The 27,804-nt window shown below is 39.5% G+C and overlaps 1 long non-coding RNA gene and 1 other non-coding gene across 17 annotated transcripts; one reads left to right on the top strand and one right to left on the bottom strand.

Annotated features, from left to right (window-relative positions):
* Positions 1–2,676, top strand: LOC106352719. Of its 16 annotated transcripts, none has more exons than XR_007314345.1 (8): positions 1–185; positions 300–354; positions 451–562; positions 657–726; positions 846–938; positions 1,041–1,885; positions 1,974–2,159; positions 2,235–2,676. It is a non-coding gene; the product is annotated as an uncharacterized LOC106352719 (long non-coding RNA). The 16 variants fall into 16 exon arrangements; XR_007314341.1 differs by having other exon boundaries at positions 2–185; positions 1,028–1,885; XR_001271699.3 differs by having other exon boundaries at positions 5–185; positions 466–562; positions 1,028–1,885.
* An 11,209-nt stretch (positions 2,677–13,885) lies between these two features.
* Positions 13,886–13,991, bottom strand: LOC125575969. The gene has a single exon (XR_007314509.1). It is a non-coding gene; the product is annotated as a small nucleolar RNA R71 (small nucleolar RNA).
* Positions 13,992–27,804: the final 13,813 nt, after the last annotated feature.

The raw sequence follows: 27,804 nt of genomic DNA, 5'->3' as shown, positions 1-27,804 counted from the left end.
CTTTATTGGAGTTTTATTTGGACACAGATCACAAAAACAAACCGTCGAAGGATAAGATTCTCCTCGCCTTTACCTCTCCGTCTTCTCCGATCGAAGAGCAAAGAAACCGAGCACTTCTTACTGTTTTCGTTTCAGCATCAAAGCAAGCACCAGAGATCCTTCCATGCTCTCTAAGATCTTAACCAGTTCGTTCTCGATGTTATCTTATTAAACAAACGTCTTTCTCTCTGTCTCCCCCTCGATTCAATTCAACAGTGTAATTTAATTGATCTCAATTCATCTCGCTTACTCCTTATCAGTTCAGATTTTTCAACTTCCCCCATCAATCGAAGCCACTATACATATGGCGTCAAGGTGAAATCACAAAACTTATTCAAATCATCCTCTCCTAAAAACCCTAGAACCAGATCGTCCATAGCGATTACTCAACTATATTATTCTGATTTTAAGGCTGTGTGTTGCAAGGAGACCGTTTTGGGAAGTCTTTTTTTTTTTTGGAGGCTAGGAATGTGAAGAAGCAGGAGAGCTTATAGGCGTTGACATGGTTTTCCTCGATGAGAAGGTTACTCTCATTCAACTCCTCTATTTCAATTTGTTTATCAATTTCGATTCACTTAAGCAATGAAAACTATCAGACTGCTTAGTTTTTTTTTCAGTCGACTTTGGTCCACGGATTTATTGGGGCTCAAAGACTCAACTCTTTCTAGACCCAACTGAATAAATCAGGTTTCAGAAATATGAACAGAGCCACGGCTCTAACTAATCCTAACACTATTTCACCGGATAATTCTTTATCATATTAGGTGGTCAATAATATTGCATCTGTATTCTACATTTGTTACCAGTATTTGCTACATATATTTTTGGTGAAGCATGTGGCATCAAGAGAACCTACAACGACAAAAATCAGGCTATCCAACGTGTATCCAAGTAGACGGGTACGTATCCTGAAGCCTACTGTTATAAAGTTGTTAGTTGGTGTTTATTGGTTCTCTAACTGTCAATGCTCACTTAAACAACCTCACAGTAATCTACAACAGGAGATGGTCTGAGCCGCATTGTTCCTATCTATGAAGGTTATGCCCTTCCACATGCTATCATGTGTCTTGATTTTGAGGGTCTTGACGTCACTCATGCGTTGATGAAGATCTTAACCGAGCGTGGTTATTATTTCACCACCACATCAGAGCGTGAAATTGTCTCAGATGTAAAAATAAGCTTTGCGACATCGGTCTTGACTACAAGCAAGAGCTTGAGAAAGTCAAAAGTAGCTCATGTGTTGAGAAGAACTACGAGCTACCTGATGGGCAAGTGATCACCATTGGTTCTGAGCGGTTCGTTGTCTACCACTACCACTAGAGCTGTAATAGCTGAAGTGGTCCTCGGAAGCGAAAAGACCAGACGGAGACACCGAGGCGGGAATGACAACCCGAGCACCACCTCGCCGCCTGTGACCTTTGAGAACCAAATGTCAAGACCAACCTGTGAAGGCCACGCTCCGGTGTCAGTGGAGAGAGGCCGAAAAAACTGAGCGCTTGAGACCAAACCAAGCAAAAAGCGAACGCCTAAGCAAGGAGAGCTAGCAAAGAAGCCGAAGGGAAGGATCCGAAGCTCTGGATCGAGAGGCTAGCTTCAATGGAGTTATGACATCTAGAGCGAAGAGAGAGAATCTGTTTTGTTTGTCTTTTTGACATAGGGGAGTGGCAAAGGCTTGACCTCCAGCCCTACAAAATATGGGGGTGTTAAGAAAATTGATCAAATGGTAGCAGAGCTTAATGACTTCGTCCTGAAATCTCCTACTCAGGTACGCCGTTAATCAAATATAATTGATCTCCGGAAATTATAGGGTGGGTTTACATCATTCACATGGGCTTCCTGCAATGAGGTGAACGCTGTTGGTATCAGTAGATAAGTCACGTTCTTATTTTTCAGGAAGCAGTTACTAATATTTTCACATTCTTTTGCTTATGAAGGCCGCAGGTGTACAAGACCCACAGGATTGTGACCTTCCACAATGCTTATAGGAGATTGTTGGGAGCACTTTAACCTTCCAATTGAACCTACCTAACTTCAACTTCACTGCAAAACATCAGAGCTTCACCGTCTCTTGCATTCTTGACAACAACCAGCGCCCTCCCCAGCATAATTTTGAGGTTCATGTAAGTTCTTTAGAAATGTCTAGATCTATGAAATTTTATTTCCTTGGTTATACTTATCAGGAAACACATTAACAGGGTGGGAATGACAACCCTGAAGATAATATGCCAGATGCTGGAGCAATCAAAGAAACCACAGTATTGGACTTAAGAGCACACTGTGAATGATGGTAATGTTGAAGGTGGAAGAGGTGAGGCATCAGATCCACGTGACAACTCTGTTGAAGGAAGCAGCACAGGAGAGGGGGCACCTGTGGAGGAAGATTGGGATTGTGCAGAGAAGACACGAAATGAGTAAAAACGTTAAAAGATCAAGGGGTGCTTAAGTTGCAAGACATGATGGCTTTTTCTATGCATTAGTTTTTAAATAAGATTTCCACACACTTACGTCTGAGTACTACAAAATTTCTGTTATTTCCAGTTTTTTTTATTGTAATTTATTTCCAGTTTTTTGTTTAGAACATTTTAGTCATATCAGTCTTCTTTTTGCATTTAAAAATATTAATATCATGTTCTCAAACACCGTTCCCTATTCGCTAGGAAAGCAAAATCTAATAGTCTCAAACATTAACCAAAATATTGATTATCGTTCAGTTTTTTACATGAATTAATCTGATACTTGGAAAAATCAATCAGTACATGTAGATAACAGGCCCATAACATCCAGAATTTTCAATACTTTATAGCTATGCAAACGAAAGTAACTTTGTTTCAGTTGGTCAATAACTCTTTTCAATCATCTATCAACAAATTTCGGGCACCCTTATACTGCATTTAAATGTAAACGATAATTAGTCGGTTCAAAAATGCACAATTCTGCACCAAAGTCAAAGAATAGTCAAAGAATACGAACCGTAAACAGAAGCATGCTTTACACATCTACGAGGAAGAAGATGGAGGATTCGCAGCAGCATTAACAAGGAGAAAAAGAGAGTTATCTGAGTAAGAATGACACGGCAAGAACATCCGGAAAAATCATTGGAGAATAAAACTTACGAACCCGCCGGAATACCACTAGTCACAATATTAAAAGCAAGATATCTTGAAATTCTAAACTGTCCACGTCACTAAAAATATTCCTCCAATATTTTGACACGTCAGATGGGCTTGAGTCTATTGTGTTACGTTTGGGTCTCAGGTGCATATATTTTTTGGCTGGGCTTCGTCGCTTTAGGCTTGGGCTTCGTCTATCGCCAATCACAATAAACAAAAGATAACATAGACGGAAGTGTCGATGATCTACGCCTCCACCTCTTCGTCTTCTCTGCTTGAAACTGTAGAGAGACTGAGCTCTGATCGATCCACTTTACACAAACGAAACTCCTCTTTTATTTCATCAATCAATTTGGTCTTTATGTTTTCGTTTCATCTCCCTATATTCATCCTTCTTTATATACTGATCCTCTTATCTTTGTTCAAACACAAACCCTAAGAACTGCTCAAATCAAAACTAAAAAAAAATTTAAAAAACACAATATCAGCAAAACGAAATACAATGTGAATAGAAAAATTGTCAAAAACACCACATTCATAATACCACTTTTCATATTTACAATAATTATTTTTACCTTCATTTTAAAAAAGGGAAAAAGACATTTATAACCATAGAGTTAACTAATCTAGACTTAGAGTTTATAGTTTGACGGATGGGGTAGAGTTTTTGGAGTGTGAAATTTAGGATTCTAATAAATATATAAATAAATACTTAAATAATATAAAAACTTTTAGAAAATAGTTTCAAAAATCATTTCAGTTTTCAAAAATTCAAAAAAAGAAGTTCGAATTTGAAAATTATAATTCAAAAACATAAATTTATTATTTATTATTTTTATTTATTTATTATATATAGAGAAAATAAAGGTATAAGAATCTTTTGACTCTTAATAAAGATCATATTTTTTAAAATGTATCTTTATTAGTGGTAAGCATGAATAATGATACCAAAAAAATGGTAAACATGAAAATTTCTCATGTGAATAACACAAATATCAAAGTCATACAACATAATCACAAAACAAACACATCCTCTTTGACATATTTCAAAACAAAGTAATACACTACTATCTCTAATCAATTATCATATGGATCAAAAACAATTAAATTCATTAGAAAATAAAACATACGAACCCGGCCCGTAGCGCCGGAATACCACTAGTTATTTTAAATACGGAGAATCTGATGAATTAGTTAAATATGCAATTTTAATTATTTATTGGTTTTACAAATTTGGGCTCTTGTTTCAACACCATCGTTTTAACTATTTTTCCAATAACAAATATGTATTCTAATTTTGATTATTTGTTCTGGTAGAAGAATGAAACAAAAAATCCAAAGATTCTTATCCATTGATAATTTGGTGTTACTAGAAATCTAGTAATAATATATTTTTTTAAGGGAATCACAAGAGATTTGCTCGAGCTGGTAAGATATTCTCAAAGTGAATGCATGCATAGTTTGATGTAAACTCAAAAAGCTCTGAAGTGGCTCATCCGCAATAAATACAAATACACAAACTTTATGTTTGCAGCTTATATGTTTTTTGGTATATGGATCATTGACTTTGGATTTATAATAAAAATGGATATAATTGAGTATGGCTAGATAAAACTGGAGAAGAATAATTTTAGGTCTCGGAAACAAAGAGAGCCACTTGTCACCTTTGCATAAATGCACTTCTGTGGTTTATAGAAAATCAATTCAAAATATGACAGTATGGCCAAATTTTTTTACAGAATTGACGGAAATGGTATTAGTGATTAATTTTAGAGTCAATTTGCTCATAATACAAAAATAACATGGATATTAACAATCTGCCTATAACAGTAAACTTTGGTGTCTACCAATCAATGTACCATCATGTGGGATTTAGGGTATTCACCTAATTAGCAAAGAAGTTTTGTATATAGAGTGCAATTTCTCTTAATTTTAATATCATCCACATACCAAGAGAACAGAACCATATTGCAGATTCCTTACCCAAAACTATACGTGCTTTTCATAGATGTTTTTTTCCGTCAATTTTTGATATCTATCTATCTATATATATATAAAAGAGTTTTATTTTCTTCTCATGTGGCCACCTCATCAATTGGAAGCCTCACGAGTTGATATGTGTCCGTTAACACTAAATTATTGCGTTTCATTAACTTTTCTATTTGTGTGTTTGGGCTTTTCCGATTAATTTCTTTATATATGTAGATGTGTTTTTGGACTTTGAAAACATATGGGTTATGCTTGATATGCAGACAGACCCATTACCCAAAGAAAGTAAATCCTTATTATGCTTCTCGCGATCGTCTCTCTTCGTTGTTTTCCGGAGACGTCTGCACTTCATATGTATCATCTCTATCACTGAAACTGTCGTAATAATCCCTTATTAATTCAATCAACCACAATGTCACCTTGAATGTGTGTTTTACTTTGGTGAGTCGGTGTTTCTGCAAGTATAAATCTGTTTAAAAGCATCTTATCAATCTGTTTAAACAGCAAAATACACTTATTTTTTTAGATTCCTGGAGTTCAACATTCACCGAAACCAAAAGTTAAGATCCGCTTCCGCTAGGGAGGTTGCAGCGACGGCGGTCTTGCCTCCAAGTTTTGTCGGGGAGGTTTTAGCGATGTGTTGTTTCAAGCTCCCCGACGCATGTGGCGGTAATTTATGAGCTCTTCTGTTTCCAGCGATTAAGATTGTTTTAAGTATGTGTGGAATCAGTTTGATTGATGTTCTTATTGGATTAATCATCATCATCTCCTCCAATGTTAGATTGGTCTTTCAGAATTTATAATGATTTATCAATGATTATATTGGACTAGGTTAATTAAGAATATAATGGGATTCTTGAAAATGCAAGCTTGAAAAACATTTTCATTCATGGTGTATCTCTAATGGATAGTACAACTATCGAACGATACTTGAAGTATCATGTAGAAGATTTCGAAGAGGCTCTACAACGGAAGCTCCGTGCGTGTTCCATTGAAGCAAAACGACGTGTCACTACTACGAGTACAATACTTGCTACTGACGGCCTGCTATGTTAATCTCCTATCTATTGCACCTAATAACGATTAGAAAGCATACTGTTATACCAAAGTTGTGTCCTCAAGGCTTTATATAGTGTAAATACATATTATGAGAAGATGATAGATGATCATCGATCATGGTCTTGATAATGTTTATAAGTTTCTTGCGACGGATATGTTTTTATTGATCTTTCACCTCTGTACAGCTTCACCTAGATTTCATGACTTGGATAAGTTCTCTGGTCTTCCGTTAAATGATTGTTAGTGACTGATTTTGATTCATATAAATGAAGATCATGATTGCCATATATTAATCTGATAACAATATAGGTCGATATCTATACATCAAGGTATCAATTGGTAAATACGAGACTCTTGAGCTCAAGAATAGTGGATCAGATTACCTTGGGAAGGGTGTCTCTAGGGCGAGAAATTAAGTTGTTAGTGAAAGAAGTATTATTTGATTTTTGTCTTACGGTGTATTTGTTTGTTGTTGATGTCAATAGGTTGTTGGCAATGTTAACTCGACCATTGGCCCATGTTGAATGGAAAGGTGAGTCTTTCCTTGATTTATGTTAAGTGCTTCAACTTGTGTCTAAAGCTGGTTTTTTTCCTCACATTCAAGTGTTTTTTTTGTTGTTTTCTACAGGATCCGATCCAACTCAGCAGACTGCTATTGATAACTTCATGGTCCATGAACTGGTGAAACCCAAAATGAGTGGGGCTGGTGCAATCAAAAGGTGATTCAAAGAAAATTTTTGTTTTATGTATTTACTTAATAATGAAAGATGAGTTTGCCCATCTTAGTTTTTTTTTGTACAGTTTAGAGTCAATGTGATTTCATTTTACTTACTTTAATAACAAAAGTAAATCAAATATTGAAAATGTAAAATAATTACATTAATGAAAAATAATAAATTCATATTAATTTATCGAGCTTTTGATTATTAATAAAAAACAAAACAAATAGTAAAAATTAATTTTTTTTTGTTTAGAGAAAATAAATATTTTTACTCCTATATTAAAATTTTAAATATTTTTTTTATTATTTTCAGTTTGCTTATCTGTCTGTAGGACAGGTTTATCCTAATAGATTTAAAAATCACTTTTACCTTGAGTAATTAAAAAGCATTTGATGTAAAAAAAGACCGGAGACTTGCACGTGCGCATAAATCACATGGGCATTTTTTGTATATTTTTTTTTGTCATCACTTTCTGTATTTTCTTTCATCAATCATTATTCTTTTTTCTCCGCAATTATTAATTTCTTACTGGTTGCCTCTCGTTTGTTTGTCCTTTTCCCCTTTCATACAACTGGCACGAAGACAAGAGTACGACATACCCCAAACATTGTCAACCTCTCTTGTAAGAAACCAAGCAAACACATACAAACTCAACGTTTTTTCATATCTTAGATTTTTAGCAAAACAAAAGTTGTGACTCTCTGATTTTCACGTGGGCCGGGAATTTGTATGAAAATAATTCTTTTTTCTGACGCAGCCTTGATTTTTCAATTGGTGTCAAAAAGAAAAAATCTTTATTTAATTGTTTTTTCTTTAAACTTTTTGGTTATGTCTTGTTAAAATCTATCTTGCTAACTCTTCCGACTTATGTCAGTCATGTCTAGTTTCTTACTTCTGTTGGAGATATGTGAAAATCTTGCAAATACCATTGCACAATTCTGGTGAAGCTCGAATCCACCAAAACGAGGAATTCACTAGGTTAAATGGGAGAAAATGTGCACATCTCGAGAGGAGAGAGGGATTGGTTTCCACATGGTCCATGAATTCAACTTAGCTCTTTTAGAGAACCAGCTTTGGCATCTTGTTCAATTTCTACATTCATTAGTGGCAAGAGTTCTGCGGGAAAAATATTACCGCCTTAGTTCGCCTTTGCGAATTGGCGCAGTGGATACTCCATCTTATGTGTGGACGAGTATTATAGCCGCAAGGAAGCTACTACTTTTGGGTATCAGAAAAAAACTGCATTCATGATATGAAATTAATGTGTAGCAGGATCCATATATTCCCTCAACACCAGCAAGGCCGGCTCGCCCCCGGGCCCCAGTAGTACATCCAAAGATAACCGTCAACAGTCTTATTAATTTTGAATCAAAGCAGTGGGATGCTCAACTATTGGAACAATATGTAGATCAAGAAGACATGCTGATGATTTAGAAGTTCTACCCATCGATGTGATACATTTTGCTGGAGCTACACTTAAGATAGTCAATATACACTCAAGTCTGGATATTGGATTGTTACAAATTTGATGACAGCTGACGAGGAAATAGAAGTTCTACAATCCACTTTAACCAAACTTCAAGCTTTTTCTTGGAAAGTGAATGCACCACAAAAGATTTATAATTCTATATGACAATTAATCTCAGGACATGTAGCGATAACAAAGAATCTGGTACGCCGCAATATGCGATGTGATAACTACTACCCAAGATGTGGAGAGTCAGAAGAAACTGTTACTCATGCGATCTTCGAATGCCCACCGGCTTTACAAGCATTGGCATTATCATCAACACCACCATCAAGCTCTCAGACTTTCCATGTATCGAGTATATACGCCAATATGAACTATCTCTTTTGGAGGAAGAGTAGTATTATGAAGCCAGAAGATAATAGAGACCGTTATGTTTTGATAATCTGGTATATTTGGAAGGCTAGGAATGATAAGCTATTTATAGGTATAGACAGAGACCAATTAGAACTAGTCATGTATGCAGAGAGTGAAGGCCAAGCTTGGTACAATGCAAAGGATACTATACTTGTTCCTCCACATGCACATACTGTTGAAAAATCACAAGCCTTAAGCTTGGGTAATATTTGTATTGTGGATGGTTCATGGACCTCTACAGCTCAATTTAGTGGAATTGGATGGGTTTGGAAAGATAGCATGGGGAAGATTCAACTTATGGGGACACAGAACTTGAGGAGACGTGAGACAGCATTACACTCGAAACTAGAGGCGTTAAAATGGGCAATGGAGAGCATGATATATGATATACCTTGGATTTGACCCGTTTTCATCCATGGTATATAGGCGTTTTACTATATATATATATATCTATGTTTTCTACTCTTCTAGGTATATTTTCAGGTTCAGGTGCATTTCGGAGTAAAGCTATGACTTTGAAGCATTTTGGAGTTTAAAAGACATTTCATCCGAGCTGACCATATAGAGGTCGACGAGAGGAAGAACAATCGATCGATGCACATCCAGTGCTGTCGATCGACACCATCAGATGCCTCGACAAATGAAGATTAATATCGATCGATGTACACAAGTACCATCGATCGATGTCGAGACATTGGACATGCGACATTTTAGATCCAGCGGACTTGAAGCCCAAGTCCAAGCTAAATTACGAAAATGCCCTGACGAGTTTTTAACCTAGTAGACTATATACTGCCTAAGTGTTTTGACGGCAAGGGGAGCTTTTTGTTACAGTTTTACTTTGAGAGAGACACTTGCAAAATACCTAGTTTGGAGAAGGAGCATTTTTGGCTACCATTAGAAGAGCTTAGGATTGGAGAGATAGATCTGAGACTGCAAAACAAAGAAGATCTTGAACTCCTTTATTTCTTTTACTCTATCTATTTGTGTTCTATGTTTCATTTGAGTTTATTTCACGCCATCATGACTTTGTCTCTCATGAATATGTTTGAGTAAACCATTTGTTAGATTTAAGTTTCTCACCATGGTTGAAATTATGTACTGCTACTATGACTATTAAAAAGGTGTTTTGATTGTTCTTTCATTGCTTGTGAACTTAATGCTAAAATTGAGATTGATCACCTTCATTTTAGATCTTAGGATTAATTGAGTCCAACTAACCGTTTTCTCTCAATACCTGAACCCACTTACGTGATCTAACTAACTCAGGCGCAACGACAGTTGGTCTGAGAAGATTAGAGAACAAGTTAAACCCATTCGCAAAGCTCGCTAGAATAACCATCGATCGACGCAACTATCGTTTTGTCGGTTGATTGTTACAAAGGTGTATCGGTCGATGTGCATCAAGTCACATCGATCAACACTCTCTCGAGATTAACATACGACAGTTGAGATCAGAGATCTAGTGAAGATAACCTATCCGGTTAAATCATTGTTTAATTCAAAAACCATCAAACCCTTTAGTCTAAACTAAGTGCATGCATTTCATACCTGAGATTTACCTGAATCTAGCTGTTTCCCATTCTTGAAACCACTTCAATTCAATCTATCGTTTCACTATTATTTTCGATTTATCATTTACTGCTTTTAAAACTATTAAAACCTCTTAGTCTATCTTCATTTCTAATTATTTAAGTCTGTTGAGTAATCCTAGAGTCTCTGTGGATTCGATCCCTAAGTACTACATCTGAACCTCTTTTGATGAGAGTAACACTCTTTAGGGTAATTTGAGTGATATCAATACAACATTTGACATGTCAGAGATTTGGGACAGATTGTAAGGACCTGGTTGCAATGATAACGGACCCACAAGCTTGACCAAACTTCTCAACTGAGCTGGAGGTCATTCAAACTCTTTTAGTTCTGTTTTTCGGACTCCAAGATTAGCTACTTCCCAAGAACACAAAATGAGATTGCTGATTCACTAGCTAAGAATGCCTGTTCTTTTCCTAGATCTCTTTGTTTTATTGGTTATTCTATTTCGGTCTGGTTACCCAGACAATCTCAAGTTTGAGTAATAGAATAGCCGTTTGTTGCAAAAAAAAAAAACTTTTTGGTTAATTTTTTTTTTGACTAGTAAAAATGGGTTTAGCAAGAGCTTTTTTCACACATAAATGCCTTTAGCGAGGGTATATGGGTATCGGTGTATATTTGTTGGGTCAAATCGGTCATTGCAAAAGCAACAACTAAAATCTTCGGAGAAAATATAGTTTACACAAATATGAACTAGAAATGTCGAAAGAATTTCACCGCATAATCCGAGCCTATTTTAAGAATAATATGAGAACAAAACTTTGTATAAGAAATAAAACAGTTTCTATCCAAATATGAACTAGAAATGTCGAAAAATTTCATCGGATAAGGTTTTTGCGATTTTTAACAAATTTTACGTAAAAACCTCCCGTAAAACAAGATGTCGAAGATGCAAAGATCAGGTGTACATTCTGATACAGACGCAAGTAAAACAACGAGTGGAGCAGAGTCTACGACAATGAGTGTGCATACGGATGAAAAAGACGAAGTTGAAGATTGAGACTTGACGAACGGACTGTTGACCAAATTAGAGTTAATGCGAAGACATCTTGGAGGACAAGCATGAAGAGATTCACCTTGGAGAAAGGAGATCTCACAATGGGAAGTTCCTTAAGACTTCGTATGAGTTTTAGGAAACTTACCATATTTGGGTATTTAGTAAATATTGGGTAGATATGCTAGGTTAGCCAACTTGACTATTGTGTATATATAGTCCCATATGACATGTGCATTAGGGTTGTAACTGAAATTGTATTCTTAGCATAAGAGTGGGTTTCATAAGGTTGCTGATATACCTTGGATTTGACCCATTTTTATCCATGGTATATTATTATTTTACTATATATATATATATATCTATGTTTTCTACTCTTCTAGGTATGTTTTCAGGTTCAGGTGCATTTCGGAGTAAAGCTATGACTTTGGAGCATTTTGGAGCATAAAGGACATTTCACCCGAGCTGACCACTTAGAGGTCGACGAGAGGAAGAATAATCGATCGATACGCATCAGTGCTGACGATCGATATCAGGAAATGCCTCGACAGATGAAGATTAATATCGATCGATGTACACAAGTACCGTCGATCGATGTCGAGACACCAGACGCGATATTTTGGATTTAGCAGACTTAAAAACCAAGGCCAAACCAAATTACCAAAATGCCCTGACGAGTTTTTAACCTAGTAGAATATATACTGCCTAAGTGTTTGACGGCAGAGAGAGCTTTTCTTTTCTAGACCTAGTTTTGTTACAAGTTTCATTTGGAAGAGAAGATCACTTGTGATTGGAACTCCTTGTTTCATTTTCTTATCATCTATTCTATGAGTTTCTATTTATCCATTGATATGAATTGCTTTGCTATGTCTGAGTAGTTCAAATGTTAGATCCAGGGTTCAGATAGGTTTGTGGGATTATCCCCAAACTATAGATCTGCCTTGTTGTGATATTCATGATAGATTTGTATTCATTGCTTGTTTTAGCCTAGCTAACTAGAACATGATCATAGGATTGCATATTCAAGCACCCTTGTTATCCCATCCTGACATCTATCTATCATATTAGGATTGCTAGAGAGGGCTAACCGCCAATTTAGAATCTTAGTAGAGCATTTTCATACTCGCGCATAGGCCTGGCTAGAACCCGTTGATCGATGTCCCCAACTGACAATCGATCGATGTTGGCAAAAGTGTATCGGTCGACGTCTTAATAGACTATCGATCGTCACTCTCTTGTGTCTGCATCTAACCGGTGAGACACAAGATCTAGTTTGTTAACCAGTGGTACATGCGACAGCTGATCACTGAGTTAAGCGAATGAACTCTAATATATCATGCATGCAACAATTAGGCATCTATAGGAATTATAATCTCCAACACCTAAACAGTGGTCCTGTATCTAATATCATTTCCAACCTAAGTTACATTTATCATTTACTCGCTAGTTACTATTGTATTTTATTTAAAACATTACAACCTTTAGAATTAATAAACACTAGATTTAATTGTTCCCTAGCTCCTTGTGGATTCGATCCCTAAGTACTACATCTGAACCTCTTTTGATGAGAGTAACACTCCTTAGGGTAATTTGAGTGGTATCAAATTTGGCGCCGTTGCCGGGGAGCTTTGATCGCCATTAGATTTAGTTTTATTAGTTCTTATTCTTTTCTTTACCCCCCTTTTCTAATAATCTTTCTTTTTCTTGTCTTTTCAGGTGCATGCCCAGCGGTACCAGAAGCAACAAGGAGAAAGACTTGCTGTTCTCAGACGATTCTGCTCATTTGGAACACACAATCCGTAGAGGTCAACGTTCCACATCGCTCGACGCAACCACTTCGTCGTCGATCGATATGCACAACCAACCGCCGACCAACACCAGACCGTCATCATCGATCGATCCCAGTCGTTCAACAACGATCGATACTACACCGCGTACGTCGATCGATAACGTGTCGTCAAAAATGGTAAATATTATTATTCTAACTCAGGATGAGAACGGAAACCTGTATGACCAGGCCGGTCATCTGCGTAATGCAACAGGTCAGAAAATAGATGCTCAGGGAACTGTAATCCCTGATGCTGATGCTACAGGAGCTGCTCAACCTTTAGATGAGGACGCTCGATCGAAACCACTGGCCGACTACAATCGCCCAGATGAGTACTATTCCAACAGATCAGCGATTCGACTTCCGGAGATCCAGAAGCAGAATTTCGAGCTGAAGCCTCAATACTACACTCTCGTGTCGCAGATACCCTACTTGGGTTACCGCACGACAATCCTATGGACCATTTGGAACGGTTCGAGGATCTAATCGCTGCCATTCGGATGGAAGGAGTCCCCGAAGATTACCTGCTGTGCAAGATCTTCAGATACACGCTGAATGGAGAAGCGATGCACTGGCTTAGGCAGCAACCCACAGGATCTTTAACATCCTGGAGCGACATCAAGAATGCTTTCTTACGAAACTTCTTCGATGAGGCGCGCGCTGAAGAACTTCGGAACAAAATTTCCACATTCTCGCAGAAGGCTGGAGAGTCCTTCAAAGATGCGTGGATTAGATTTAGGTTTTTCCAGCGAGACTGTCCACACCACGGATTTAATGAAGTGCAGCTGCTAAGCACTTTCTTCCGAGGTCTCGCCTTACAGTATCAAATGGCTCTTGATACGGCGAGTGAAGGAAACTTCACTACTCGGAATCCGTTGGAAGCTGTGAGACTTATCGAAAACCTTGCTAACAGCAGCAGCACCAAAAACACTGACTCTGAACGGAAGAAGTCTGTACCCTCTATCGGGAAGGAACATATGGACGAAGTAAGAGCTAAGTTAGATGCGGTGCACAAACTTCTTAGGAAGCAAGTCTGTTCAGCTGAAGGAGAAGTAGCAGATACTGAAGGAGAAGAAGATGTGAACTACATCGGAGGTACCGGATTCCAAAAATTTGGAAACCAGGGCGAAAACAGAAACTTCTTTGGAAATGGCCAAAGAAGTAACCAAAGTTCACAATTTCAAAAACCCTTCAACAACAGCAAGAGCTACTCGAACTCTTACTATCAAAATCCACCACCCCAAACTCAGGAAAGCAAGATCGAAAAAATGCTTGATCGAGTACTGTTGGGAGAACAACAAATCACTGTGGATTGCAACGGTAAGATAGACTCTGCTTACAACAATCTGAACACCAAAATCGAGACCTTAGGGACTCAGGTGAGAAAACTTGAAACCCAAGTAATTCAGACGGGCGAGACTATTAAGAGGCAAGAAGCTTTTGCTAGAGAAGCAGGAGCCGACAAAGGGAAACACCACGTAAATGCCATCATAGATGATGAATTCTGGCAAGTGGTGAGAAATGAAAACCTTGAGGAAGGAGATTTCGAAATCGAAAGCTCCATGAGTCTCGGCGGATCCCAATGGTGTCGACCGATGTCGATGAACTCGCATCGATCGACAGACCATGATGAAGATCGATGGACGGATTACTCCAGACATCGATCGACGTCGTCTGCCGATTCGACTGAATGCAATGCGGTTCGAATTCTAACTCATGAAGAATTCGCAGCTAAGCATCCTCACCCACCCTCCCCTTTCTATGAAAAAATCGATCGATCGGTTAACTCAACCATCGATCGACAGAGTGAGTCCGACGTCGATCGTCACAACACACCTCCCATCGATCGACAGGCACCTCTGACATACCGAGTGCGGTTACCCTCAATCGATAATGATTACATCAATGCACTCAGACCACCACCTAAACCATTAGCAAACCCACCCGAACCAACACCCAACCCTTTAAATAGTTCAACAGAACCTGTTCAAGAAGAACAAGAATCTGAAGGGAGAAGGTTAAGGAAAAGGAAGGAGAAGATTCCTAAAAACCTTAAGAGGGAAGCTAACGATAAGGAGATGGATGGTTTCACTAAACGAGTCCTCATAATCCCAATCGAAAAAACTTTTGATGAAGCTTACTTCACACACCGGTTGTGGATGTTCTTCAAAGAAACAAAGATAACTGAGGAGGACATTAGGAGAATGTTTCATCAAGTCAGAGGAAAGATGAAATACATGATCACATTGACGAAGAAGAGTGATCCTGGGAAGTTTGCAATACCATGCATAGTCAAAGGTGTTGAATTTCCCCATTCAATGTGTGACACAGGAGAATCGGTTAGTATCCTCCCTAGGATCATGGCGGACCAGCTTGGTTTGACCATCGAACCCTCAACAGAATCCTTCACCTTCGTGGATCTTTCAGAGAAACGATCCGGAGGCATCATAAGAGATCTGGAGGTACTGATTGGTAATGCCCTTGTCCCTGTAGATTTTCATGTCTTAGACATCGAGCTTAACTGGAACTCTTCACTTCTGCTTGGAAGATCCTTCCTAGCTACAGTAGGAGCTGTATGTGACATGAACAAAAACAAATTGTGTCTAACGCTCATAGACCCAAACATCCACTACGATCCCATCCGACCTAAGAGAAAGGTAATTAATTCTGTGGATTATGGGAAAGAACTTGGCTTCATTGGCGCATGCCATTGTGGAGCAGAGTATGAATCGGAGTACGAAACAGAGTACTCGGAATCGATCGACACCCCAACCTTTCCATCGATCGATTCCAATGTGTCAATGGTGACCGATGACCACAACAACACGTCACTCGACGTAATGCACCCACTTGACCATTTCGCTTCACCTAATCATTGCTACCAACATTTTGCCTTCTAACCTCCAACCAGAAGAGGACATGATGATTATTCCATAGACAGTTGGGCAGACAGTGGTTTCCATGAAAGTTTTGCAGTTGACACTGTAATTACTTCACCTCATGAGGAACATACCGAGGAATACGATGAGGATTACTGGAAAGAACGTGCAATAGAAATGTCTTTGCAGGATGAAAGACTTGAAATACACAATTTCACCAACACGTTTCCAACATCGTTCGACGCTGTGCACTCCACATCGGTCGATACCCACCCTCGTCCAGCAAAACAACCGCTCACATCGATCGACACACCGAAAGGAACATCGATCGATATTCGCGCCGCAGCGAAAATTCAGGAGCAGGAGAATATTCCCTCCCTAACTAGGTTTACAGATACCTATATAAATCGTTTTGCACCTCCGAAACCACCTACACACATCAGAGCAAACACACAAGCAAATAAGATGAACACTCTTCCTTCTACATCAACAGAAAAATCCATGAAGAGCAATCATCTCAAGAACACAAGTTCTGCAGAAATTACTCTGCCATCGATCGATGTAACTGTATCTACATCGATCGATACTACTCTAAACCCTAATCTCTCTATTTCTAAAAAGAATAATTATGCAAACATTGATTACGGTTTTCTAACACCTGATGAATTTGGTATTTTCAGGGATCTAGATGGCAACGCACGTGCAATGGATGGAATGATTTTACAAGTGTACAGAGAGGACATAGCAGACATCCTTCAAGTAACCAATGGACCCGACAACCTGTTCTCACAACAACGTGGCACTACAGACGTCATTCTAACAGATCCCAACAACCACGCAGGAGTCACCACAACAGAGACCAACCCAGATCTATCACGCCAACCAAAAGGGCAAGCATCGATCGACTGTATAATGGAGACATCGATCGACAGGGTAACACCAACGTCGATCGATATGAATGATCCGACATCGATCGACAGACGCTATGAATGTGGGAGCCGCGCTTTCGACATGTGTGGAGCCAGAAAGTTCTCTTGGGAACAAAAGGACGAATATGGAGTCTACAGAGATGAGCGTGGACACACACGAAGCACAGCTGGTGAGATGATACCTTTCACAAAGGAGAACATCAGGAAAATACTGGAAAGAGCATCTCTTTTTGAAGAGAGCCACATCTGTCTTCCAGAACATGCCACTTCCTTCACACTCACAAGACTGGCACCAGAACTCTACACCAAAGAAGAAATCGATGAAATGGTGTTTGGTATTTGTGGAGCTAAGGAGAAACTGGGAGATGAGCTCAAAACACTGATAGATGAAACACATCAGCCTTTGGATAGAGGCTACAATGAGCTTTTCAGATGTATGGCAGAAATGAGGACAGAAATTGATAGTTTACGTCAGCAACTTGAGAAGGAAGCTACGACCTCAGCATCGATCGACGCACCATGTGTAACATCGATCGACGTCAGTCTTCCTACAGCTCAGATCCTTGCAGAACCGCGATGCTCAACACAACACATGGATGAATGGGAAGTCTCATACATCGACACAAGGATAAACGACGTTTACTGCCCTCTCAACAACAACGTGGACTGGCTAAGCACCAAAATCGAGCTACTACAGCAAGACCTGGACACCATTCGCGAGAAGGACCAACATCCAGCCACATCGATCGACATGTGCACCTTCACATCGCTCGACGCCAAAGTCTCAGCAATGAATGAGAGGCTGAGGACTTACGAGGATATGCATGACTGTTTTATATCACCAGTCATGATAGATTTAAAAAAATTGTCTAGTCAATTACTTGATGCCCAAAAGGATATTGAGAACATTACTAATCAAAGTTTTTTGCAGAAAAAATCAGCATTGATCGACAGGCTAAGAGGACCCTGGATCGATGGCAAGAAACCTGTGGAGTTACTTCCTTACACAGCAGCAGAAGTTGACAAGATCACATCCACGATCTACACTGCTCTAGACAACATGGAGGAACGACTTGACAAACGCTGCGATGACATCTACTTTCCATTCGACAACAAAATCAGTGGACTAGACAACCAGCAGAATGGCTACAGAAAGAATTCAAAGCCATTCAGAGGCAACTCGCAGCTCAACATCAGATATCAGCATCGATCGACAGGACAAAGGCAAAATCGATCGACGGCAACTCACCGAGATCGACCAACGAACACATAATCGCATCGATCGACGCCGAGTCTACAACAATCAGCGAGCAGCTGATACACAAGACAGTGGAGTCAATGCAAAAGGAACTGACAGATCTTTCAGCATACGCCTATGACAACATAGGCTGGCACCAGGTCAGCATTGATAACATTCAAGAAAGGCTACAGAACATCTCCAATGTACTTGGGAAGATGGATGACAAATGGACAAAAAATGATGAGGCCACAAGAAGTTTCATTGCATCTTGGTCCAGAATGCGCAGAGATGACGTGGATGCTTGCTTTCCAACAAGCAGCTGCTTCTCCACCCAATAGCCAATCACTACCACAGTCAAGCTAAATGACTATAACCAAGCGCTGAGTGGGAAGCAACCCACTATTAGGTATTTTACTTTGGTTTTATTAGCTAGCATTTAATTTCTTTCGTTTTATCTCTTTCAGATTTAGGAGAACCAAGTAGGAGGACTTGAATATCGACCGACGACGAGACGTCGACATCGTTCGACATAGGCAACCACACGACGATCGATGTCACACTTACCCATCGATCGATATCTAACCCGGTCAGATGTATCTTACCTACTTGTTACATTTCGTATATCATACACTTTTCATCATAACTTCGGCTGAGTTACACTGGGACAATGTAATTTAAGTCTGGGGGAGATTTACTGATATAATTTATTTTATTCTTACGTAAAAAGGAATTTCAAATAAATTATGCTTAGCAATCGAAAATAGGGACTATAATCTTATATTGGTTTAAACATGAATATCTAACCAATCTTTAGCACCATTTTAGATTTACTGATTGCAGATAGCACTAAAGATGCAAAAGCAGATCAACCTATCAACTACACACTTGCCTTGAACCGCATGAAGTAACCAAAGCTGATTTCCAACACTAAACCTGACATAACCGCTTGTCTTGGGGCTTGGTATACATGGGATCGGATTCTTCAGATAGGTCTGGAAGGTAACGCCTGGTTTAGATTATTTATCACATTTTCTCTCTCATATATATATATATATATATATATATAGAAGAAAGATCTATTGTTTAATTAGGATGAGTCTGAACAGGACTTGGTGGCTAAAACCATTAAGGCTTGATTCATAAAGACTCAAATAAAAGAGTTCGAAACGGGACTTGGAGGCAGCAATCTTCAAGGCTCGCTTTCGCAAAGAACTCTTGGATATAGGTCAAAAAGAAGTGAACAGAACTTGGTGGCAACTACCATTAAGTTTTGATTCATGGAAGCCTGTCCAATCTTGGTCACTGATCGTGCAATGGAAGCAGACTTTGACTCAAGAAAGAAATTTAGAGAGAGAGAAACTAGGAACTAACTTTTACCTGCTGCTCCAGATACCTGTCTGAAATCCTTGCATCCTGTGATCGATACTCCCAAGGTAAAGCATTCACTTTATATTTATGCTAAGAAATGAAATCAGTAGAGGGGATGTCAGACGTGAATTGATGAGTTGTGTTATGTTAGAAATGGTTGCTAAGCTAGGATATTGCATAGTGTGCTTTGTGATTAGGACTGTTTAAATGTGGTTGCAAAATTGTTGAGGAAAGATTTCTATGTTTTTAAAATCTTAAGTTCCCAAATATTTTCAAACCTCTTTCAGAGAGACTGCCTGTATGTTTTGCTTGAGGACAAGCAAAAAGGTAAGTCTGGGGGAGTTGATATACCTTGGATTTGACCCATTTTTATCCATGGTATATTATTATTTTACTATATATATATCTATGTTTTCTACTCTTCTAGGTATGTTTTCAGGTTCAGGTGCATTTCGGATTAAAGCTATGACTTTGGAGCATTTTGGAGCATAAAGGACATTTCACCCGAGCTGACCACTTAGAGGTCGACGAGAGGAAGAATAATCGATCGATACGCATCAGTGCTGACGATCGATATCAGGAAATGCCTCGACAGATGAAGATTAATATCGATCGATGTACACAAGTACCGTCGATCGATGTCGAGACACCAGACGCGACATTTTTGATTCAGAAGACTTAAAAACAAGGCCAAGCCAAATTACCAAAATGCCCTGACGAGTTTTTAACCTAGTAGAATATATACTGCCTAAGTGTTTGACGGCAGAGAGAGCTTTTCTTTTCTAGACCTAGTTTTGTTACAAGTTTCATTTGGGAGAGAAGATCACTTGTGATTGGAACTCCTTGTTTCATTTTCTTATCATCTATTCTATGAGTTTCTATTTATCCATTGATATGAATTGCTTTGCTATGTCTGAGTAGTTCAACTGTTAGATCCAGGGTTCAGATAGGTTTGTGGGATTAACCCCAAACTATAGATCTGCCTTGTTGTGATATTCATGATAGATTTGTATTCATTGCTTGTTTTAGCCTAGCTAACTAGAACATGATCATATGATTGCATATTCAAGCACCCTTGTTATCCCATCCTGACATCTATTTATCATATTAGGATTTCTAGAGAGGGCTAACCGCCAATTTAGAATCTTAGTAGAGCATTTTCATACTCGCGCATAGGCCTGGCTAGAACCCGTCGATCGATGTCCCCAACTGGCAATCGATCGATGTTGGCAAAAGTGTATCGGTCGACGTCTTAATAGACTATCGATCGACACTCTCTTGTGTCTGCATCTAACCGGTGAGACACAAGATCTAGTCTGTTAACCAGTGGTACATGCGACAGCTGATCACTGAGTTAAGCGAATGAGCTCTAATATATCATGCATGCAACAGTTAGGCATCTATAGGAATTATAATCTCCAACACCTGAATAGTGGCCCTGCATCTAATATCATTTCCAACCTAAGTTACATTTATCATTTACTCGCTAGTTACTATTGCTATTTTATTTAAAACATTACAACCTTTAGAATTAATAAACACTAGATTTAATTGTTCCCTAGCTCTTTGTGGATTCGATCCCTAAGTACTACATCTGAACCTCTTTTGATGAGAGTAACACTCCTTAGGGTAATTTGAGTGGTATCAGTTGCAAGCGAGTGAAAGTACTAAGGGCTAAGGGGAGAGGTTCTAGAGGTCTTGTATTCGACTTTAGGACGTGTGAGGTTAGAGCAACAAGTCAAGAGTGTCTTGATCTTGTTGAGGTTCTTGTTAAAGAGAGACTTGTAAGTTCGCTTTAAACGAATACTAGTAATATACATATCTTTGTAGGATATTCTCTGGTGTGCTTATTGCTTTACATTTGTGCCATAGCTCTCACATTCACAGGCATTCACCAGAGATATGACTCAAGAGTTTGAGATGAGTATGGTAGGAGAACTGAAGTACTTTCTAGGGTTACAAATACATCAAACTCAAGAAGGTGGATTTTTTTTCTCAAAGCACCTATGCAAAGGCACTCATGAAGAAGTTCCATCTAGATCAATGCAAAGAGGCAAGAACCCCAATGAGTACTACAACCAAGATCTCTCGAGATGAAAGTGGCGAGCCAGTTGATACGAAGATATATCGAGGAATGATCGGAAGATTGCTCTACCTAACCGCAAGTCGGCCTGATTTAAGCCTGAGTGTTGGGATATGTTCAAGATATCAAGCAAATCCTAAGAAGTCTCATCTGGAGGCAGTAAGGAGAATCATCTGATACGTTAAAGGGACGGTCAATCTAGGGATTTTCTATTCCAAGGGATCAAATGGGAGTCTTGACGGATATTATGATGCAGACTGAGCTGGGAGTGTAGACGATCGGAAAAGCACGAGTGGAGGCTGTTTCTTTCTTGGAAAGAATATGATCGCCTAGTTGAGTAAGAAGCATAACTCTGTGTCATTGTCTATAGTAGATGCATAGTATATTGCGATGGGAAGCTGTTGCACACAACTCATGTCGATGAAGCAAATGTCTCGTGACTATGGAATGGACTCAGGATCGTTTCTGGTATTCTGCAACAACAAGAGTGCAATTAAATATCCAATAATCCATTATAACACTCAAGGACTAAGCACATTGACATTCGTCACCACTTCATCAGGGTACTAGCTGACGAACAATAGGTAGTGATTGAACACGGTGTCACAGAATTACAATTAGCAGATCTTTTCCCTAAACCACTTGATTTTAACCATTTTGTTATGCTCTAAGACTCCATTAGGGTTTTTGAGATGCAACAAGTTTGTCTAAGTGTACAAAGTTGACGGAAAAGTTGATGCAGTTGCACATAGAGTTCATATTTTGTCTTGCATCAGTAAGTTGTTAGTTAAAAAGAGATGCCGAATATGCCATCATACTCCAAAAGGTGTACAGGTTTCACACGAAGGAAGCAACAATAAAAAAAAAAGAAAGAAAAGAGAAGAAGAATGCTCTTGATACCCTAACAATCAAAAGAAAGGTTCAAAGGGTCAAAAGAAAGGGAAGAGAAAACCCCTAAAAGCTTCTTCGTGATGAAAAAAGGTTGAAAACTGAGTCAAGGTATGATAAAGGCATATCCGTGTGAAAGATAGTCACAAGATGACCTGATGATCAGATGATGGTCTAATAAGAGCAAAGGTGTAGCTGCATCAGAAGCTATGTCAACTTCTGGATCACGAGATGAACAGTTGGAATAGGAAAGGTACAACTCAAATATTTGTCTTACGTACATAATAAACTGATATGCGACATGTGTTTTCTCACTTCTTGCGTATTCTGAGTACTAAAGCATTCTTTTGTCCAAGTGGGTGTGTCAGCATAGGTTCTTAAGTGTTCTACTAATCCATGTCATTAAGTGTCATAGCAGTCCAGGGAAGAGTCGGTCCAAATAAAGTCAGAAGCAGACAAGATGTGACAGGACAAGAGAAAAGGAAGGAAAGATCGTGTATGATTAAATGGAAGATTTCAATTTTTTTTTTTAAATTTGAAAAACTTTCATTTATGAGATTGTGGGAGATATGGCGAATATCTAAGAAATCATGGGGTGGTGCACCAAAAGGGAAATTGTTACACCTTGATAAAGCCTAGACACCCACATCTCTCTCTTAACTCTCTTTGCTCCCAAAAATTGAAAAGCTTCCCAAAGCAAGAAAGCTCTCTCTCTCTCGCAAGAAAAATGACTAAGAGTGGAAAAACTTCAGCATCAACCAAGGAGCAAGTCGCCGCACCACCACCGCCGATTAGTCTGGTCGATTACTGCAACGACGATGAGCAGACGACTCCACAGGGGAGCCTAAACTCGCAAGATCTCATGTCTGAGGCCGTGAACACCACACCTGAGAAATTGATCTTTGACTAAGAGGCTAATTAAGATCCATAAGAGAAGGAGAAGTCTCATCAAACCAATATCAGACACTTAAGGCGACTCCAGAAGAGGTGGGCGAAACCGAAGATCTTGGCGAGACAACCAGAAAGGCTCGAGAGAAACAAATTGAAGTATCCTCGGGAGATTCCTCCAAGGCGGATGAGGACTCGGAAAACACTGAGTCAGGTGAAGTTGAAGAAGTGGATGTTGAGGACGTGCAACTTCTGATAGATCTCAAGAAGAAAGCCAAAGGCAAGAAGAGAAAGGCGACACCGTCAATGCAGAGGACCAACCCAGAGAGAAAGACAGCAAGGAAATCTACTGTTCCAGAAGCTGTACTAAGCAAGACGCATACTGCATCAGCTTCAGCAAGAGAATCCAAGGCAGAAACGTCTCATAAATATGCAAACGCTGAACTCGTGGCAGAACAGAGGTATGAAAGCCTCTTTTCTCGGGAGATCGTTCCTGAAAGGTTCGTAGATCTAGAGAGTGATGATACTTGGGGGTATCTAGAGATAATCAGAAAGGGCCATCTTGAGAAGACTATCACAAGCCTCTACGTGGTTATATTCCTGAGATTGTGAAGTTCTGTGTAGCACTTCCCGGAGAGGTGACTAAAGGTTCTGAGGTGATAGTCTCTGTGAGGGGTCTGAAGTTTGAGTTCTCTCCAGCTGCGATCAACCAGTTTCTCGATCTCTCACCGCGCCAAGGAGATGAGATAGATGCTGATGAGACCATGAATGCAGTCTCAAATGAAAAGCTGGCAGAATTTCTAACAGAGGGAACACATGGTCTCATCAGAAAGGCTCGAGAGAAACAAATTGAAGTATCCTCGGGAGATTCCTCCAAGGCGGATGAGGACTCGAAAAAAGACTAAGTCAGGTGAAGTTGAAGAAGTGGATGTTGAGGAGGTGGAACTTCTGACAGATCTCAAGAAGAAAGCCAAAGGCAAGAAGAGAAAGGTGACACCGTCAATGCAGAGGACCAACCAAGAGAGAAAGACATCAATGAAATCTACTGTTCCAGAAGCTGTACTAAGCAAGACGCATACTGCATCAGCTTCAGTGGGAGAATCCAAGGCAAAAACCTCTCATATATCTGCAAACGCTGAACTCGTGGGAGAACAGAGGTATGAAAGCCTCTCTTCTCGGGAGATCATTCCTGAAAGGTCCGTAGATCTAGAGAGTGATGATACTTGGGGGTATCTGGAGATCATCCGAAAGGGCCATCTTGAGAAGACTGTCACAAGCCTCTAGGTGATTATATATCCTGAGATTGTGAAGGAGTTCTATGTAGCACTTCCCGGAGAGATGACTAAAGGTTCTGAGGTGATAGTCTCTGTGAGGGGTCTGAAGTTTGAGTTCTCTCCAGCTGCGATCAACCAGTTTCTCGATCTCTCACCGAACCAAGGAGATGAGATAGATGCTGATGAGACCATGAATGCAGTCTCAAATGAAGAGCTGGCAGAATTTCTGACAGAGGGAACACGTGGACTGTAGAATTTAACCACAAAGTTCTTATCTCCGTGCAAAGATGCTCTAGTGATCCTCTCAGCACACAACAGGGTGCCGTCGTCTCACAAGAATGCAGTGTCTGTAGACAGAGCAAGACTCATCTATCAGATGTTTCATGGGATCCGTGTGGATGTGGGGGAGATGATCTACCCTCAAGTCTTGAATCTCGGAGTCATTCAGAAGGAATGAGGCAAGAAAGACACGAGGTGGTTGCCATTCCCTCGCACCATCTATGGTGTTCTTCAGAGCCAACATCAATTGCAAAGAAAGCCAAGGAAGAACCTCATATATATGATCCACGTCTTGGTGACGAGTATCTACAGAATCATGAGGAAGAACGAGAAGGCGCAGAGGAGGCTCAGAGAAAGCCTAAAAAGAAAGGGAAAGCCGCACCAACCTCAAAAACTGCATTTAAGTCAGGACCTCCACCAAGTGTTTCACGCCCCAAACCATCTGAATCATCAAAAAGGCCAAGCTCTTCGGACATGGCCTATGTATCCCCACACCAGTCGCCACGGCTAGAAGGAAAGTTTCAGATCATCCATCTGGGAATGGTTGCCTATCCAGGAGAATCGATAAATGTTGAAGAAGCCAAGATTGCACTTGTAAAAGCCTCAATCTCCATTCGACGGATCTGGGTAGCAATGGAAGCTCTGTCAAACGTTGTGTCACAGATAGCTAAAATGATGAATCCAAGTAAGTCTTCTGTCTAGTTCATAATTGTTAAGATCTTTAAAGTTTAACTTTGAATGCACTCAAGAAGAGGGAGAAAGTGAGCAGGATCTGCAGCAGTCAGCGGATGAACGTGATGACCAGAGAGAGAAAATTGTGTTTTTTCTTGTTGTTTTTGGCTATGTAATTCTCTTTAACTTTTGGACCCGCATGTCTTGCACTATTTTTCTTTTAATGCACGCATTATTCAGGAATTATGTGTTGAGACATTTGTGTGGTTGTGTGAGTAAATTCTTGAAGGTACTTGAGAAGCATCCAAAGCTAAAAAGGGGGAGACTGAAGATGCAAAGATCACGTGGACGTTATGATACAAACGCAAGTACAACAACAAATGGATCAGGGTCTACGACAATGAGTGCGTATGCGGATAAACAAGATAAAGTGAAGACCGAGACTTGACGAACGGATTCTCGACCAAGTAAGAGTTAATGCGAAGACATCTTGGAGAACAAGCATGAAGAGATTCACCTTGGAGAAGGGAGATCTCACAATGGGAAGTTCCTTAAGACTTAGTATGAGTTTTAGGGAACTTACCATATTTGGGTATTTAGTAAATATTGGGTTGATAGGCTAGGTTAGCCGACTTGACTATTGTGTATATATAGTCCTATACGACCTATGTATTAGGGTTGTCACTTAAATTGTATTCTTAGCATAAGAGCGGGTTTTATAAGCTGGTAAGCGAGTGAAAGTACTAAGGGCTAGGGGAGAGATTCTAGAGGTCTTGTATTCAACCTTAGGACATGTGAGGCTAGATCAACAAGTCAAGAGTGTATTGATATTTTTGAAGTTATGTTTAAAGAGAGACTTGTAATTTTGCTTTAAAAGAATACTAGTAATACACATATCTTTGTAGAGATATTCTCTGATGTGCTTTTTGCTTTAGGTTTGTGCCATAGTTCTCACATTTACAGATGTATCTTCTTGAACTCTAGAGGTTATATAATTTATTCTTTTGGAACCCGGAGGTTTCGGGATATACCCCTCTAGAACCCGGAGGTTTCAGGATATACCTTTCTAAAACCTGGAGGTTCCGGGATATACCTTTCTAGAACCTGGAGGCTCCTCGATGTTTATGAACTCTTTTGCATACTCGGCTAATTGCCGTTGTTACTCTGGCTTATGGAGTAAAAGAGATTTAAAAAATAGAGGTACTACCACCACGATTGGATGAGCCTGGAAGTATATCTACAACTTCTTAGCTTTTATTGTTGATGGAGGGCTAACTCTTCACACCAGGACGACGCTCTCTTTGTGCTCTTGCTCTGTCAGATGGAATAACAATACTTTTCTTTCCTTGGACTTGTATCGCATGGGTTGAATGATCTTATAAGGTTTCTAGCCCAAATTGACCCAGAGGTAGGAATTGACCCGACTATGAAGCCAAAATCTGTTGTATGGATAGAAAGGGTTCGCATGGCTGATAAGCCAGAGATTTGACCCACTTTCACCCATGGTTTATAGGTGTTCTTATAACTAATTATTATATTATAGAGTCTATTTATTATATTTATAAGATCAAGAATGATTTGGAGATAAGTGATCATTTTGGACCATTTTGGAAATATTTGGAGCAAGCATCCGAGATGACCATCGAGCTCGACCATCAGTAGATACTGAGGAAGAAATATCGATCGATGTTCACATCAGAACATTGATCGACAGCGAAGCGCGCAGAAATCCCGTTTGGTCACAACCGACATGAAGCCCAAGTCTTCACCAATTTACAAGATTACCCCTGACGAGTTTTAACCTAATTATATAAGCTTTGCCACCATGTTAGAGGCAAAGTGTGCTTTTCTTGTGTTTTCTCACCAGAATGTGGAGAAAGGTCGAGACATAAGTGATCTTGGTCAAACTGATCCGTACGGTTCGTACCGTCCATACCATTCGCCCAATGCGTCTCTACTTCAACCATAGCTTCTTCTCATCGTCCCTTCTTTACCTAAGTCTCTCTAAGCCTTCATATCAACTCCTTATTTCAACACTCCCCCTCAAGCTTAGCTTTGTGAAAGCTTAAGCTTTGACAGCCATGA

The sequence above is a fragment of the Brassica napus genome, chromosome A6, assembly GCF_020379485.1.
Source record: "Brassica napus cultivar Da-Ae chromosome A6, Da-Ae, whole genome shotgun sequence".
Taxonomy (NCBI): Eukaryota; Viridiplantae; Streptophyta; class Magnoliopsida; order Brassicales; family Brassicaceae; genus Brassica; species Brassica napus.
The sequence above is the reverse complement of the archived record's forward strand: the minus strand, read 5'-3'. Positions and strand labels throughout refer to the sequence as shown.